An 18594-nucleotide genomic window follows, 5' to 3' on the forward strand; every position below is an offset into this window, starting at 1 on the left:
AGCTGGAGGAGCTTGATCTGTATCCCCGGGTCGGGGCTGAGCAATAGAGCCTCCCAATGAGCAGAGTCGGTAATGAAGTGACTCGCTGGTAGGGACTGCGGGCAGTTCCAGATCATATGATTTAGATCGGCTTTCGCATCACAATTTTTGCATTTGTTTGAGTAGAGTCCTTCCGAATAGAAGCTACACAATTGGGGATTTGGATAGGTGTTAGTTTGAAGTTTACGCCAGGCTTTGGCCTGTTGCTTGGAGAGCGTTTTATCTGCTGGGGGGAATCTGAGTCTTGCAAGCCTGTAGTGCTGCAGGATTTCTCTGTAAGAAAACAACCTGTCCTTGCCAGAGTATAGTGCGGGTGGGCTGCACGACCCAGCTCGGCGGGACAGTTCTCGAGCTAGGTTATGAGCCGCCTCATTACCAGCAAGGGAAGCATGAGCAGGCGTCCAGATTAGGCGAATGCGCCGCGTGGGCTGATAATTTAGCAGAATCCGTGCTGCTTGTGGGGAGATTCTTCCAAACGTGTAGTTACGTATAGCCAATTTTGAGTCGCTGACAATGGTTTCTGCCGAGGATCCCACAATGGCTAGAGCAATGGCTGTTTCTTCTCCAACATGTGTGTGCTGAGTGCGTATAGTGCCCCCAGTTATGAGTGTACCACGTTCCGTGGTGACCACAGCTACCATCTTGTCAGCCGAAGAATCTGCCGCATCTACATATACCACAGAGGTATCATTAAGAAAGCGTTTGCCTAATGATTTGGCTCTCTCTGTACGACGTTCAGCGTGGAAATCTGGGTGCATGTTCCGAGGTAGTGGAGGAATGACCAGAAGCTGGCGTATATGTTTGGGAAGGTCAGTTGTGGGTCCGCCTTGTCGTTCGTATGTTATGCCTAGTGTGGACAGAATGTGTCTGCCAGTTGGTGTGGCCGATAGTCGTTCGTACTGCGAGACGGTTACCGCTTCAATAATCTCGCTTAGGGTGTTATGAAGACCGAGACCTAACACTTTCTCAGTCGCTGTGTGCATGGGTAGCCCAACTGCCTGTTTGACGCATTTTCTGATTATGGCCTCCACTTTTTCTTTTTCAGCTGACTTGAGATGTAGGTAAGGGCATACGTAAGCTATGCGGCTTATCACAAAGGCTTGTACTAAACGGAGAGTATTGCTTTCCTTCAAGCCCGAGTGGCGGTTACTAATGCGGCGAATGAGTCGCATAATTTGCTGCGAGGTTCCCTGAAGCTTCCGAATTACGTCACCATTGAAGCCGTGTTCTTGTAGAATTAGGCCCAAGATTTTAATTTTGGGCACTCGAGGAATGGGGACTCCGCGAATACTGAGTTCGATGGCCGGTGGGGTTTGCGCAAGGGATCTGATGTTGCGGAATATGAGAAATTCAGATTTGGCTGGAGAGCACCGCAGCCCCCTAGGGTCTACATAGTTCCCCACGATATCTATTGCATGCTGTAGTCTCTCCTCGATTTCGGCATCATTGCCCTCGGCGGTCCACAAGGTGATATCGTCAGCATAGAGGCTGTGGTGGAGTTGCGGAACCTGCGCTAATAGGTGTGGAAGTTTCAACATTGCAACGTTGAAGAGAAATGGTGATAGGACCGATCCCTGCGGGGTGCCCTTGTTGCCGAGGGGGAAGTCATGCGAGTGGAGACCTCCTACTTGAAAATGCGCCTTTCTACCTGAGAGAACGTCGCGGATATAGTTGAAGGTGCGGGCTCCCACCCCGAGTTCATGAAGGTTCTCCAAGATCGCATCATGTCTGACATTGTCAAAGGCCTTTTCCAGGTCAAGTCCAAGAATTATTCTGGTGTCCCGCGTTTTTGCCTCAATAATCTGATGCTTGAGCTGAAGCATTACATCCTGCGTAGAAAGTTTTGGTCGAAATCCAATCATGGTTGGAGGGTACAGCTCGTTCTCCTCCATAAACCGGTTGAGGCGGGTATGAACTACGTGCTCCATGAGCTTACCTACACAAGACGTGAGCGAAATCGGCCTGAGGTTCTCAAGGCTGAGTGCCTTCCCTGGCTTTGGGATGAGAATGATCTCTGCCGTTTTCCATATTTGTGGGATGGAGCCCTCCGACCAACATTTCTGCATATACTCAGTTAGTGATTGTAGCGACACTTCATCCAGGTTGCGGAGGATCTTGTTGGATACTGCATCGGGGCCAGTGGCGGATTTGCAGTTTAGCCTGGCAATCTCTGCCCTAACCTCATCCACAGTAATGGGGGAGTCGAGCTGCGTGTTTTCCGGACCAGCATAATCTGGGAAGGCTTGGATAGGAGCATTGCCAATATATCTATCTTTAAGTTCAAGGAAAAGGTCCTCTGGTGGGCCTGCATACTCATGCACAAGCTTCTGCAGGTTCTGCCTCTGGGTGGTTCTGCTACCTGTAGGGTCAAGTAGATGACGGAGCAAGTGCCAAGTCTTAGAGACTCCCATATTGCGATCCATTTGGTTGCATATGTCATCCCAGTTTTGTTGAGTAAGTTTAGCTGCATGATCCTCGATCTCCTTGTTTAGCCTAGCTATTCTTCTGCGCAGATTGCGGTTCCACCGCTGTCGTTTGAGTCGGTTCTCGAGTCCACTCTTTGCCTCCCATAGGTGAAGAAGCCGGCTGTCCGCAATCTCCAGGTGGTCAGCCTGGTCTAACGTATGGGTGACTGCTTTGGCATCTTGACAAAGATCCTGTGCCCAGATATCTATGTCTAGTATTTCGGGGGTATCAGCTTCTCGGGCGGCTCTTTTAGCGCGGAACGTGTCCCAATCGACAAGGGTGGGGGCTCGAGCGCTACGACGTTTGGGGCCAGTTGAGGTCACTATTTCCAATATGTAGTGATCGCTGCCGAAATTTTGTTGAGTGTTTATCCATGTTGGAGTGCCCGAATTTTTAGCAAAAGTCAGATCGGGAGACGTATCCCTGGAAACACTGTTACCGCAGCGGGTGGGGACTAGTGGATCTGTAAGAAGAGTCAACCCACACTGTTGTGCGGTGAGCCACAGTTTTCTACCTTTAATGTCCTCCTGTGCGTAACCCCAAGCCGGGTGTTGGGCATTAAAGTCTCCCGTGAAAATCACGGGGTGATTGCCTGCGAGCTTCAGGGTCGCCTGAAAAAGCGGGCCGAAGCTTGCTTTCCGTAACTTTGGGCTGCTATAGACATTCAGCACAGACTGTGGTCGGGTTTCCTAGGCGGAATTAATTCGACTAGCACGTGTGTGACATTTGTGACTGGGGTATCGTGCTGTACTACCGCAATATTTCGTTTGACAAGAGTCGTGACTCCAAGCGTTCCACCCCCCGATGAAAAGGATTGATACCCAGCTAGCTTGCTATTAGTTTGTGTCTCTTGTAGTGCGATTAAGTCCGGTCCGTCCCTATTGTTGAGGAATTGTTGGAGTACAGCTCGTTTGCGGCTAAATCCTCGGCAGTTCCACTGCCAGATGGTGTAATTGGGTTGTGGCGCCATGTTGTTGCTAGTCGGATACCGCTTCAGAAGAAGCGGGTTTGCGAATTTTGTGAGGAAGGAGCCTGCTCTCTGCTTCCTGCTGCCAGCTGCCTAAGTTAATTAATTCCTGCCGGTGTGTGCATAATTCTTCCATGATGGAAGTCATTGTAAGCTGCACTTGAATGAGGGTGCTGTTAGTCTGCGTTTGCGCTTCTTCAATTTTGTGAATGGTGTCGGCTAGTGTTTGGCCTTCGGACAGGGAATCGCCTGCTTTTCGCTTAGGCGGGGGTTCCCGCGTTGATTCAGCATGCATGTCCGCTCCGGCGGAGGTAGAGGGGGTAGGTTTATTGGCGCCATCGGTCGTAGGCGGTGACCCAGCCTGCATTTGTTGCTGTTTTAGAGCGGCATTTTCTTTCTTTAGGTCCTCGACCTCACGAAGTAATTTCCCTACCAGCACTTTCAGGTCTGCTAGCTCAGAGGGGTTGGAGTTAGATTTCTGGGAGGCTTTATCTGCCCAGCCTACCTTTTGCGTGCCGACGGCGTCCTGGTTCAAACCGGGGTTCCGTGGCTGGTGTGAAGGAGTCCTGGATTTGGAGGCGGACCGGCCTCTCGGTTCCAGTCGTGGAAAGGAGCTGGATCGATGTCTATAATTTGTTCGTCCCCTGCTTTTGGAGCGGCTGCGTCGCTCTTTAGACTGCGGCGACTCTTGGCTATGCTGGGTCAGATGTTGGCGTTCCTGTTCCCAGCGGCGTTTGCTGACAATGTATGGAGTGCGGTAGATTTCGCGGCATTTGTTGCTGCCCAATTCATGGCCCTTACCGCACAAGGCACACTCAGGCTCGCAGCTATGTGTCTCAGGAGGATTGGCCACGCCGCATCCGCGGCAGCGAGCGTTTTTCGGGTCCGGGCAAACGTCTCTGCGGTGTCCGAGTTGTCCGCACAAAGAACACACTTCGTATTTTTTTTTGTAGAGGCAGCAGCGAATCATGCCACCACCGAAGCTGATCCAACGGGGAACTCGCTCACCGTTGAAGAGAATGAGGACCGTCTGCGACTGCGCACCCATGCGCCGGACTCCACATATTGGAGGATTTCTTGGATGCTGAAGGTTCGCAAGGATGTCAGCGTCCGATAGATGTTTCGGAACGCCTTGGATCACTCCTTTACCACTGCCATCCGGCGTGGCGACATACGAGGTGATGGCGATCTTGTTCGCGCCGTAGATGAGCTCCTTGATGTTTAAGTAGCGTTCCACTCGTACCGCGGAATGGGTGGCCACCAGTATGGTGTGTTGCTTGAAGTTGAGTAGCATGCAGTCTTCAGATGATTCTGCCAAGGTGAGGCCCGCGGCGTCCCGGATGAGTTGAAAGATGCCGAGTTGGCCACAGCTCTCGAGTATACGGAGGCCGCCCGATGGCCGGAATATCACCTTGGTTAGGCCCTTGGGTAGGCGAGGTAGGTTCGACGCCACCGATTGTCGAGCAAGTCGTCGGCCAAGCTTTTTCGCAGAGGAGTCGGCAGAGTGCCGCATGCTGCCCTGTCCCTGGGCGCGATCGGTTCCATTGTGTGCCGCGGGGTTATTCCTTTGGCGTTCGTGAACGGAGCGTTTCGATTCACCGACGGTGAACCAACCATATTGGTGCGAAACTTCTTCGGGGCTAATGTCAGCCCCCTCCACGGTGACTTCCATGTCCAGTGTTGGAGGAAGATCCCACTCAGATAATGCGGCACAGCCCCGTCAGAGCGGGGTCGCTAGGCCTGGCGTGGGCCTAGCGGGCCGTGCGTACCGGCGAGAGCCGAAACGCAGAAAAGTCCGCAGAAACAGGCAAAAAGGGACTTGCCGATGCGTCCGACGGCGTTATCCGAGCCTCGAAGACGAAATCCAGGCAAGAGCGGTGTTGACCGTCGCTGAATTCAGCGGTGGGCATGGGTGAAGCGAGGAGCGTTCGCGCGAGCGTCCGATCCACGCCACGTCCGAGCCGGTTCTCACGCTTACTGAGAAAACTTTCCAGGTTAAATTTGCACCCCTACATAATGAAGCGGCTTGAAGCCTTCCTATGTCATCGCTCCCAATTTGTTTCAGGGGTTTCTCAGGGATCTGTACTCGGCCCGCTACTTTTCCTAATATACGTTAATGATTTGCCATCACAAGTTACCTCTAATATACGCATGTTTGCTGACGACAGCGTAATTTATCGTGCAGTTGCTAAACACGCTTACCAAGCATCTCTTCAAAGTGATCTTAATGCTGTACAGAATTGGTGCAACCAATGGCTAATGGAACTCAGCCCTCATAAGTGCAAGCTTTTATCTGTCCACCGCCGTCATAATCCTCTTATTCGATCCTACGTAATCTCTGATGTGTCCATAGAACCAGTTCAGTCCTACAAGTATTTAGGCGTAACACTTTCTAGTGATCTTTCCTGGAGTTTGCATGTCACTAACACAATATCATCAGCTAACAGAACGTTAGGATTCTTAAAACGACATCTTCATCACGCTCCTCCAACTTTGACCTAACGAACCATTTATATGCTAGTAACTTGAAGTTACTAGCATATGACTCGTTCGTTATATATATAATTATTATTGGTTTTTGGGGAAAGGAAATGGCGCAGTATCTGTCTCATATATCGCCCGACACACCTGAACCGCGCCGTAAGGGAAGGTATAAAGGAGGGAGTGAAAGAAAGGAAGAATAGGTGCCGTAGTGGAGGGCTCCGGAATAATTTCGACCACCTGGGGATCTTTAACGTGCACTGACATCGCACAGCACACGGGCGCCTTAGCGTATTGCCTCCATAAAAACGCAGGCGCCGCGGTCGGGTTCGAACCCGGGAACTCCGGATCAGTAGTCTAGTGCCCTAACCACTGAGCCACCGCGGCGGGGCTCATTCGTTAAGTCAAAGTTGGAATTCGCATCACCAGTCTAGAATCCCCATCAAGCTTATCTCATTAATTCTCTCGAGTCTGTTCAAAATCGTGCGGCCATGTTTATTCACGCATCCTATGCTTATGACATTAGCGTTTCCGCCTTGAAAACGGCATCCGGTTTACCGCCCTTATCACTCCGTCGTCGCACTTCCAGCTTATCTGTGTTTCATAAAATCTTCAATAGCCCTATGCGCACCCCTCCTTATATTCTCCCTCCCCCAGCACGCATTTCACTCCGTACCAGTCATCATTTTCATGTGGCCCGTCCACTCTCGCGCAATGTCACCTTCGCCAATTCCTTTTTTCCCCGCACAGCTGCAGTCTGGAACGGCCTTCTAGGCGTCATTGCCACCATCACCCGTTCATCCAAGTTAATTGAAAATGTAAAAAATTATGTACAATTTTACGAATGCTTTTATATTATTAGATCCCACCCTTTATGTAATACCCCAGTCATGGGGCCTTTAAGGAAATAAAATGAAAATGAAATGAAATGAACTAGCTGCATCGCCCGCAGCTCCGCCGTCATATACTGTATTACTGTCGGGGTTGGATTTTACGTCTTTCACTTTTTAAAAATTGAGCGAACATTTGTCGGTGTTTCTCGTTTCGTTTCGGTTTTTTTTTTCGGCGAATATTATTTTCGAGAAATGAAATATGGACTTTTTTTCGGTGATTTAATGTCGCAATGCCTCGTGGTAAAGACACTTAGAGCCTATCTCGGCATTTTTGTCTGCATGAAAATCTTATTTACCACTAATTAACCTGCAAATGGTAGTACCTGCAGATGTGCACGAAGAAGAAATTGCTATCGCCATTAAAAAAGTACCGCAAATTAAATGAGGCAGCCGACAGATAAAAATGCAAGTTAAGTTTACTCTAAGAACTAGTTGCCATGTTTATCGTTGGGTCGCCGCACTGGATTGAGCGAGAGGGTGGAGCATCACGTGGTATGTGTGTTAATGATAGGACTGGAACTGCCGTTCAATCATTGGGGTAGCAGTGACATGATATCTTTTCTCGACGCCCGTGAACGCTTTCGTGCCAGTGTCCTACATGCAGTTGACAAACCTACAGACAAACTAATTTAAGCGGGGGATGATAGAGAAGAAACTGCTGAATATGTCGTCCTTTAAGAATTAGGTGAAAAGCATGGTGGTGCATAGCATGAGAAAGATTGAACACCTTCAAAGGACGCAGTGGCGTTCACAAGCTGAAGGATATGAGAATGCGCCCGGGTGTAGGGGATTCGGGTGAGCGATAAACGAAATGGTAGCCACAAGTCTTGTCATCATGACAACACCGATTCCCGCAAGCCTTATGACAGCTGTCCCGCAGGCATGATCTTTTATTCCTGCCCCTAGTCCTGTTAAATCCTCAAGACACACAGCGTTGGGTGATTCCAAGGGTTATTGCAAGCGTAAGGTTATTCCAAGCATCTACGATATCCAGTGTGAAAAACTGTATATCTGTGTTTCTTTTATTTCTTCCTAATCCGTATAGGCATCTACTATTCTGCTGCCGCGATATCTGTCTTCTTACCTTCCGGTCACATATTTTTGCTATTAGTTTTCATTTTTCATATATTTTCCTCGTTTGCCCTGACGATTTGCCATGCTTTGACGTTTCTGCCTTGACGGTTTTTGTTTCGTATGATCACACGCCACTTTTCTGTTAAAAAAAAAAACCCTGCTGTAATGCCCTCAGGGCGCAATGTATATGAATAAATGAATTTGTGTGCGAATTGCATTTTTTCGAAACCGAACCGGAAGGGAATAGGCTAGCTTTGCTTCCTAATCGAATGCAAATATTATAGTTCAAAACCAAATTTAATAAGAATAGAAAATTTGTGTCATTATTTTGCTCCTTGCGAGAATATTCGTACGAAATGAATATCGATGTGAAACACCGCAGCGCTATAGCGGAGGCGCTAATAAGACGTAGCACTGATCCTCACTAGGGGGCACGCAGCTCGAAGCCACTATATTAACTCTGAGAGAACATGACGTACACAAGAAAATTACCTTTGTCTACCCATGAGGACAGCGAACAAACTTTACGAGCGGGACGAGAGTGAGCGATGGCATCTGATTTCGAGCATATCTGAAGGTAGCGTTTGCTAAATCTGGTTGAACCCTTCAGCGTCACCCGATCTTGGAGTCCACGAGCATTATGAACAGTGTTCGGCTGCCAGGAACGATCGGCCCAACAGGCCCTGGTTCGGAGGACCTGCGCAGCGGTCAAGACCAAATGGATCCCGGAATGAGGGACTCTGCCTTGTATTGTAAGGGGCGAGGCCCACTAGAGGCCTCCCCCCGGGCACCTCTTTGTAAATATAGGCAAATAAATGCTTTTCACCACCACCACGTGAATGGACTGCGTCGCGGAGCTGTACACTCCTGCCCGCACAGACAGGTCTCGGCAAGGTGTTGTCGGCTGGTGCTTCCACCCCATTCGCCTTGCTCAAGCAGTCCGATCCTCGCAAGCTATGTGTTTCACACTAGACGGCGTTCATGATGGAAGCCAACAGTCACCGACACCAAGGGATGTACTTTTTTTAATTTGTGGTTTTCATCAATGGGAGATTAACAAAAGCAGAAGGAAAATGGCTGGGGGTTCAACGTGGCTTGAACATAGTTACACGAGCGAAAGCTCTGATATAAGCATGGTCTCCACTGTCTCAATTCGAATGTCCAGGTCAAGGTCACAGTTCTATAGGTCAGGTACCCGATGGTCGTTGTCATATAATCTGGTGGTCATACTGTCATAGCTTGGGCCATACCACTGCGCAGTTAAGTCCTGTTCGACGTTGTGAGACATTGAAGGTCATTGTCTCATCCACATCGGAAGTTGTACCCCGAGGAGTAGAGCTGTCGCTCTAAAAGCAGCCACCTGCCGCCGATGGGATCCCACCGCAGGAACGGGTCCCACCGGCGGCAGGTGTCTGTTTTTTCTTCTGCTTTTGTTAATATCCCATCGATGAAAACCACAAATAAAAAAAAAACTACATCGCCTATGCTCCTTGGTTTCGGTGGCTGTTAGCTTCCATCACGAATGTCATAACGAGCCCCTTGTTTCCCTTCCCTCGTCTGCTCAGTAGTTAACGAGAGCCTCGATTCTGGCAGTCTTGGTGCCAAGGAGGGTGCTCGCACAGTTTCCACCCTCACCGTTCGATGACGTTCCTACGAGGCACTCGCGGTAATGCAGGACGCGCTACGTCCACCGCCATGGACGAGGGTGGCGCTGGTGAGCACTCTCAAGGTTCGGTTACACTACACATGAATACCCCCGAAAGCAGAAGGTTGGAAAGCCGTCGCCGTAGAGCTCAGTTGGCAGAGCACCGGACGCGAAATTCGGAGGTCTTGGGTTCGGATCCTTCTCCTTTTATTAATCTGCCATCGATGAAAACCACAAATTAAAAAAGGACACCCCCTACGCTCTATAGCTTCGGTGACTGTTGGCTTCCGTCATGAATGTCATAACGAGACTCTCTTTTTCCCTTCTCTTCTCTGCTAAATACTAGACGTATGGGTATACCGCGTTATATATATAAAAATTGCGGGGTGCGGGTTCGAGAAAAAAAAATTATTCCTCCCTTTGCTCGGTATCCATTCAGATGGCAATCTTCTATAGCAGACGGAGCACACATGCCTCCTCACGCTTTCGTGGTTTTTACTTACCTGCTGCGCCTAACCGCGCCGCAATAAATTGTTTAGTGCGACTTATGTGCCCATTCCCCACATCTGGCAACTGTCTGTCTGTCTGTCTGTCCGTCCGCCTGCCTGCCTGCCTGTCCTTCCGTCCGTCCGTCCGTCTGTCTGTCTGTCTCTATGTCTGTCTGTCCGTACGTCTGTCTGTCTGTCCGTCCGTGCGTCTGCCTTCCTGCCTGCCCGTCCGTCCGTCCGTCTGTCTGTCTGTCTGTCCGTCCGTCTGCCTACCTGTCCGTCCGTCCGTCCTTCCTTCCATCCGTCTGTCTGTCCGTCCGTCCGTCCGTCTGTCTGCCTGTCTGCCTGCCTGTCCGTCCGTCCTTCTGTCTGTCCATCTGTCTGTCTGTCTGTCCGTCCGACCGTCCGTCCGTCCGTCCGTCCGTCCGTCCGTCCGTCCGTCTGTCTGTCCGTCCGTCCGTCCGTTCGTCTGTCTGTGTCTATGTCTGTCCGTCCGTCTGTCTGTCTGTCCGTCTGTCTGTCCGTCCGTCTGCCTTCCTGTCTGCCCGTCCGTCTGCCTACCTGTCCGTCCGTCCGTCCGTCTGTTTGTCCGTCCGCCCGTCCGTCCTTCTGTCTGTCATCTGTCTGTCTTTCTGTCCGTCCGTCCGTCCGCCTGTCTGTCTGTCTGTCTGTCCGTCCGTCCGTCCGTCCATCCGTCTGTCTGTCTGTCTGTCCGTCCGTCTGTCTGTCCGCCCGTCCGTCTGTTCATCCGTCCGCCTGTCTGTCCGTCCGTCCTGTCTGTCTGTCTGTCTGTCCGTCCGTCCGTCTCTCTGTCTGTCTGTCCGTCCATCCATCTGTCTGCCTGTCTGTCTGTCTTTCCGTCCGTCCGTCCGTCCGTCCGTCTGTCTTTATGTGTGTCCGCCCGTCCGTCCGTCTGTCTCTGACCGTCCGTCTGTCTGTCCGTCCGTCTCTATGCCTGCCTGCCTGTCCGTCCGTCTGTCTGTCTGTCTGTCTGTCCGTCCGTCCGTCCGTCCGTCCGTCCGTCCGTCTGTCTGTCTGTCTGTCTGTCTGTCCGTCCGTCCGTCTCTGTGCCTGCCTGCCTGCCTGTCCGTCCGTCCGTCCTTCTGTCTGTCTGTCTGCCTGCCTGCCTGTCCGTCCGTCTGTCTGCCTGTCCATCCGTCCGTCTGTCTGTCCGTCCGTCCGTCCTTCTGTCTGTCTGTCCGTCCGTCCATCTGCCTGTCCGTCCGTCCTTCCGTCCGTCTGTCTGTCTGTCCGTTCGTCCGTCTCTCTGCCTGCCTGCCTGTCCGTCCGTCCGTCCTTCTGTCTGTCTGTCTGCCTGTCCATACGTCCGTCCGTCGGTCTGCCTGTCTGCCTGTCCGTCCGTCCGTCCGTCCATCTGTCTGTCTGTCTGTCCGTCCGTCCATCTGTCTGTCTGTCTGTCCGTCCGTCCGTCCGTCTGTCTGCCTGTCCGTACATCTGCCTACTTCTCTGTTCGTCTGCCCGTCTGTCTGTCTGTCTGTCTGTCTGTCCGTCCGTCCGTCCGCCTGTCTGTCTGTCCGTCCGTCCATCCGTCGGTCTGTCTGTCTGTCTGTCCGTCCGTCCGTCCGTCCGTCCATCCGACCGTCTGTCTGTCTGTCTGTCTGTCTGTCTGTCTGTCTGTCTCTCTGAAGTCGGTTTTGTGTCAGGCTGCTCACCTGCCCACCGGATGGCGGGCAACCTCCTCACCGTGTCAGGAGCAGCCTGATCTCTTCACGTCGCCGCGGGTTCGACTCCCAGTCGTGGGCATTAACCTAATGTAGCATCGCTTTTGCTACTCAACGGCGCAAGATCAAAAGATAACAAGATTCTTGGTCGGTGTTGGTGAGCGTATGAGTGCTTTCGCACTGAAAGCTCACAACTCTAGTTGAGTTTTCGCGCTGTTTAAATAAAGCATATTATCACGCGAGCCAGTTTATCTTTCGCGGCCCGAAGCCCAACTTATGAGCCGATGTATAGTCGCAGACGACACGCAACCGACACCCCGTCGCGTCTGCACTCAGTGCGCATGCTCAGCTTTCCTCCGGATGCCGCGTCTGCTATATACAGCGCAACGCAACAGGCCACGCGCGCATACTATCACAGTGGAACGGACTGTACACAGCGCAGCACGCGCGCTCTGCGCTCGCAACCGATCGAACACGACGGAGGTCCGGCCGCCGGACATGTGTCAGCCTGCGCGCTGACGTCCGAAGCACAGCCGTGGCCACTGCCTACGCACTGAGAAGCAGACGAGCCCTCGGGCTGCCTGGCCGCGTCCCACACACTTGCACGCGCGCAGTCGCTCGCTTGCCATCCCACTTAGAAGCGTGCAGTGGGCGGTGGAAGGTGCACGCCGGTCTGTGTGTGTTAGCTTAATCGGGAGCCCTCTATATTCGCAAAGCGGGTCGCACCTAAGATCGCTGCGTGACTACCAGCAGGGGGGAAGGCGTTGGCTCTGCATGTTGCTGACGGTGGTTGGGATCCTTTGCAGTTCGGGAACTGAGATCGTACACTTTTGTAACGAATGGTTTTCCTCGCGATTCCTCCTCCTCCTCCTCCTCCTCCTCCTCCTCTTGCGCAGTGCCCTCGGAAGAGAAGCTAACCCTAAGGGTATCTGTAAGCAAGCAAGACGCTGACAAGCTTTTTCGCCTACCTCCAGGGACGACTAAGTTACAGTGATACGTGAAACATATACCTTTCTTTCAGTGCCTCTCTCACACACACCGTGACAGCACCCATTTCCAATACCACTTGTGCCACATGAGCGTTGATGGTACTTATTACTTACGAAATTTAGAGAGTTTCGGACGCAGCTATCGCTGCGCTGAGTACTGGTTGGTTGGAACACGCTTAATTCGAAGTTCCGGTTCATTCGGTCTGATGAATTTGTTCGCATAAACGTGGAAGCGTGTACCGAAAATGACTCTTCCCTTAATCCGGGAGCCGCATAATGAGAACAAATTTTCGGTTCCCGTCTAGTTAGAATCATCGAGAGCATAATGTGCTTATGGTAACGATCTCAGTGCCTGGATAACATCACATACTGTGAACTGTTTTTGGGCGCTCTGAGCGCCTTCGCGCCACGGTGCACGCTTCTAAGTGGGCAGAGAGAGAGAGAGACCGATCGCAGTCGCGTTGCCCGCCGGCGGCCGGAGTGTACGTATACGACGTGGACAGGCAAGCGCAGGCTGGCCGCTTCCACAACACACCGGGCCGCCGGCGGACAGGGCGCGCTCCCCTCGTGTACCTACCTATGCACTACACACAGCGCTGGCAGCGGCCCCAGTGGTGGTGGCGGTGTTGGCCGTGGTGGTATGTTCGCGGAATGATCGCCCCGTCATGAACCAGCGGCGGCGGTGCGGCCGCGTCGTGACTCGAACGTTGTTCCCCGGGCCCGGCCTCTTATATTGTCTCTCCCTCGCTCATTTTGCGCTCCGCCGCTGCCGCCATCATCGCCCAACGTTGCGCACAGCGAGCAAGCAAGCGCCCCCCCCCCCCCCCCCCCCCCCGCTCTTCGTTCGATGCTTCTTCGCTACTCCTCCTCTTCTTAAGGGCGACTATACGCTAGAGATTCTTCTAAGCCATACGTTACAATCGCGTCCAGTATAAACTGCAACACGCACCTGGTGGTGGCCGTATATCCCGCTGTTCGCGCTCTACTCACCTTTCCATAGGGTACACGCATATGTCAAAACACCTGCCCTGCGGTCTGTTGTGAACAGGTGCAGAAAGCTGACGCTACAGCTCCCCCAGTGCTTGCGCCATGTGTACAGTCGGGGACAAATGTCTGTGGACCACGTGTTCCTCAGACGAAGCCGATAACTCTGCTATTAGCCGACGGCTGCAGACCACACCTGTGGAGGTAAAACTCAGTTTTGTTCTTTCATCTGCTAAAGTGCGGCCTACAGCCGCCGGCTAATAATACAGCTATCGGCTTCGTTATGTGGAACACGTAGTCCACAGACTTTTGTCCCCGACTGTACATACACGACAGTCCAGCGGTAAATATGGTGGCGCCCAGGAAGCGCGCGTTGGAAAGATCTACGGTCCTTTTCAGGAAGAGATCCAAGGGCGCCTGTTACCACCTCTTCGCAGTCCGGGAGAGGGTTTGGACACGAAGCTTCCGCACAGCCTGCTCACAGCCCGAAAGCCAGCTGCCCGGGGAGTCGTGAAGAGTTGTGCAGGAACCTGCCAGGGTAGCTCAGCGGACTCGGCATTCGGCTGCCGAGCGCAATGGTGCGCCCTCCATTAGGCCCAGTGTCGTGGCCATGTCACAGCCCTATACCGCAGCTGTTTGATCGTACCACTAACAGGACATCCCGTAGGGTCTAAGTATCAAAACCCGGTGCTCTGATTCGACCAAACTTGGAGGTTAGGAAGCGAAACGTGGAGGTGGGGGAGGGGAGTGGGCGCGCACCTTTTTTTTTCCCTTCTCCATTGGCGAGAAATCTTTTGTGGGAAGAACGGAACACTCACATTTTTTTTTTCAACGAAGAAAGTAAAAAAAAATGCATTGCGCGAATTGGACCCTCAGCTGTTCCACTCCAAGAGTCACCCATAAATCGACCACTCTGCCGCGTCAGCTGCATGCGACGTTCAGGCGAACGGTTCGGCGCTGCTTAAACTCCAGTTTAGTGGAGAAACACAAATTGCGGAACCCCACCAACAGCTGCCTGTCCACGTAAACTTGCGCGAAGTTGGCCACGTGGAAGAGACGGCTTTCGACGTTGACTTACGCATCTGGTATGATCAAAGAGCTCTGCAGTATATATACATAATTCACACTAATATACCTATATAGCCAGCTCTGGGACAGAATTCATCATGGGAAATCGGCGCTCTGCTTCATAGCTCAAAAAAGCGCGAAGGGAACACGTGGGCGAAGATACGCAAGGACAGGCGCTACACAAGGGATACAAGGGTTAGCGCCTGTCCTTATCTTTTCTTCGTCCACGCGTCTTCGCCTTCGCGATTTTTTCAGCTATGCATTTCAACCAATTGGCCCAACTCTCCCCCCAGCCACACGTCAGCCACACAGTTTACTCAGCAGGGTGTTAACTATATGATTGTCATCATCATCATCAGCCTATAACTAGGTCCACTACGAAGGCGAGCTCTCCCGTATCCCTCCAATTAACCCTGTCCTGTGCCAGATGAGGCCACCTATCCCAGCAAACTTCTTATCGCACCCGCCCGCTCAACTATTTGTCGTCCCCTGTTACGTTTGCTTCCACTTTTCCGATGCCCATTTCTTCTGGATTTCAACTATGATGTCTTGCGTTTATTTCCTGACCCACCCTGCTCCTAAACTTACCCCAGTGGCATATTCTCTTCTATAGCTCGCTGCGCCGTGCTTCATTTAGGCTAAAGCTTTTTCGTTAGCCTCCAAGTTTCTGCCCCATAGGTGAGTGCTGGGAGGAGTCCAACTGTATATCACGTGCTTTTCACTTGAGGGACATTGGCAAGCTGCCATTCATGACCTGACCGTGTACTTGCCAAATGCGCTCCACCCCATTCTTATTCTCCTATAGCTGTTTCACTCTCGTGGTCCTGATCTGTTGTCACTAAACTTGCCCTGGTTAGACGTATTCGCTAACCAATTCTTACACTTCGGTTGCAACAGCTCGGACTACGGTCGATGGTGCCCGTGAATGCGAACAGCGCGAAAGATACGGTCTAAGAATCGACTAATGGGCAAGTTTCTGCCGTTTCGTGCAGACCACCAAGTTCGTCATCCTATAGGGTGGCAAACTGAGCCTTGCTCTCGTTAATGTACCTTCTTGTTTTTGTCCACTCTCTCTGTCAGCACATCAGTACAGCCTGCCGCGATATCCTATACAGTCGCGCTAAGCACGATCCGCAACTATACAGTCGGATACAACTCAAGAACGAACTCTTTTCCTCTTCAAATGACCCCCTTCCAGCCAGTGGCGTCGGCAGATTCTTATCTGCTAGCATGGCAATGCAGGGAGGGGCTACTCCCGACCATGAAGGGAGAGAGGACTATCCCCTTTCATCTACCACTCCCTGCATTGTGACGCTAGCAGGCTCATGACAATCTGCCGACGCCATTGGCTGGAAGGGGGTCCTTTGACGGGGGAAAAGCCACTTCGTTCTTGAGCTGTATCCGACTACAGAAAGTTGTAATGGCCACTGATGGCAGCTTTCTTCACGAAGCAGTTGGTATTAATGTGAGATCAATGTTTACGCATATGATTCACACTGGAAACAGCGTAGGGCATTCTGTAGCGATGACCACGTTGCACTCAAGTGCTACTAAGGCGAAATTACACTGCGGTAATTCACGCCGGTGCGTTGCAAGCGTTGCAAGTCATAGTGAGCGCTATTGTACAGTCTTTATCAAAAGTATACAGTCCAAGGGTTCTGCTTCTCAGCCCTGCAGCGAGACTCCTCTTGATTAGACAGGAACCTTAATCTCGCGAAGGCGGGAGGAACTTAAGTCCTCAACACTCCCAAGCTTAGAGCTGTCAAATGTGCTAAAGAGCTCCGCTACAGGGCTTGAAAGCAAACCCCTTGGGCTGTATATTTTTGAAGAAGACAGTACATCTGAGATCTCTCGTATCCTAAGCGCCTGCAAACGTAGGGGGCTTTGGAGCAGCTTCTCCGGCTCCTGTGCTCGGCATCGCCACTTGCGGCAAAAAGGTCGCCTGGCTTCCCGTCACCCGTGAGTCAATAGCCGAGCGGATACTTCAAAGACTCCCACGCGTCTTATAACGTCCTGATGAGATCTCTCCAGCTCTGCTAATTACGAGAAGAAAACAAAAAAGACTTCTCGACGAGAACATGAGAAAACGTTCACTCTTGTATACAACCGCCATCTCGCATCTAACAGCCATGTCAAGAGATCTTTCCAACGACGACGGCCGGGGCAGGGTTTCCGCAAATGGGCACGGAGAACTGACTCGAGGACGCGGGTGGAGGGAGGACGGGGGGAGGGAGCAACGGCCACTCGCCCATGGAAGCAGGAATGCGAAGTGCAGTCACTTATTCGCGTGCATGCTGGGGTGCGATAACGTCGGCGTTGCTGAGAAAGCGCCGCCGAATAGGTTCTCGGCGGCGGGGCACCGCTGCTTGTCGATGTGTGCAGTCGCGCTCACTGACACCTGCAACGCGGCCGGTATGGAGGTTTGCTTTGTGTAGCGCCGTTGGATGCTGCTATGCGACATACAGCACCAAGCTTACGGGAGGGCACTGCAGGGAGCGCTGTATATACTCTTCCGATGGACAGTTGTAGATGTTACATAACTTCTCAGCGCCATGGGGCTCTGAAGCGAGCTGCGACTACATATATTCTCGTCAGACCCTTACAAATATGCTGAAAATTAAAGTATTGCTAATCGATGTTAAGAAATTGTGTTGAATATTTGTTGTAATGCATACCCAACAATTCTGAACAAAAACGTTTTTGAACGAGAAAGAGTTTATGGACGCAATTTTTTTTTCATATGTTGTAATATTTGACTATGACAATCAATACATCCGCAGATCTCCCGTCGGCAGGATTGCATTTTTTTCTACTAATGTTTCTGCTATCGTCAAAAGCGCTGCCATTGGTTTTCTATGACAGTCTTAAAGGTGCACTAAAGAGGATTCTGAGGTCGTCTTTTTTACCACGGGAACTCGATCTACACGCTCCGAGAGAGAGAGAGAGAAAAAAAACTTTATTGTTGGAGAGGAAGTCGGGGCACGCCCCTGGGTCTCCGCACGACCCCACTGCACTCAAGTGTTTATGCCCCTAAGGTCCGTAACACTGGCAGCCCGGCCGGTGGCGATTGTCTGCACGGCCGGGTCCTCCGAGCGCAGGCAGGGTCTCCCAGTCCTTCCAGGTCTTCAGGTCCTCTAGGCCGCGCGGGGGAGGGTCCGCCGGGCAGAAGGAGAGGATGAGGAGGGAAGAGGCGAATGGTTCTGGGCACATGGTGCAGGCAGGAGTGGGGAAGGAGGGCTGATAGTGGGCTAGGGTCAGGGGTGAGGGGAGTGTGTGTGTCTGTAGTTTGCACCAGAGTGTTGTGTGTTTGTTATCTAGGGAGGGGTGGAGCGGGGGGTAGAGCTGGCGCGAGGCTCTGTAGGCCTGCGTCATCTCGCTGAACGAGTGCATCCGCTCCCTCGCGAATCCCCGATCCGAGGCCACCTGAGCCCGGTTTAAAGAAATTCGGGCTAAAAGGTTGGCGGCCTCGTTTCCGGGATTCCCGGAGTGCGCAGGCACCCATATAAGCTCTACATGGCGGGGTGGGGGTGCACCGGGCGAGCCCAGTATGCCAAAAGCAGGGACGTGGACTCGGCCTCGCGCAAAATTTAGAATTGCAGTTTTAGAGTCTGTTAATATGTACTGGGCTTCCGTGCGGGTGATGGCAATTGCGATGGCGGCTTCCTCTGCAGCCTCTGGGGTGGTGTCAGGGGGGAGAGGTAGTGTGAGGAGGGCGGATGAAGAGCAGTCCGAGCATTCTTAGAAACTTCTAGTGCCACGTTCCTACGAGGCCCTCGCGGTAATACAGGATATTCTACGTCCGCCGCTATGGACGAGGG

This window comes from Amblyomma americanum, chromosome 2, assembly GCF_052857255.1.
Source record: "Amblyomma americanum isolate KBUSLIRL-KWMA chromosome 2, ASM5285725v1, whole genome shotgun sequence".
NCBI lineage: Eukaryota > Metazoa > Arthropoda > Arachnida > Ixodida > Ixodidae > Amblyomma > Amblyomma americanum.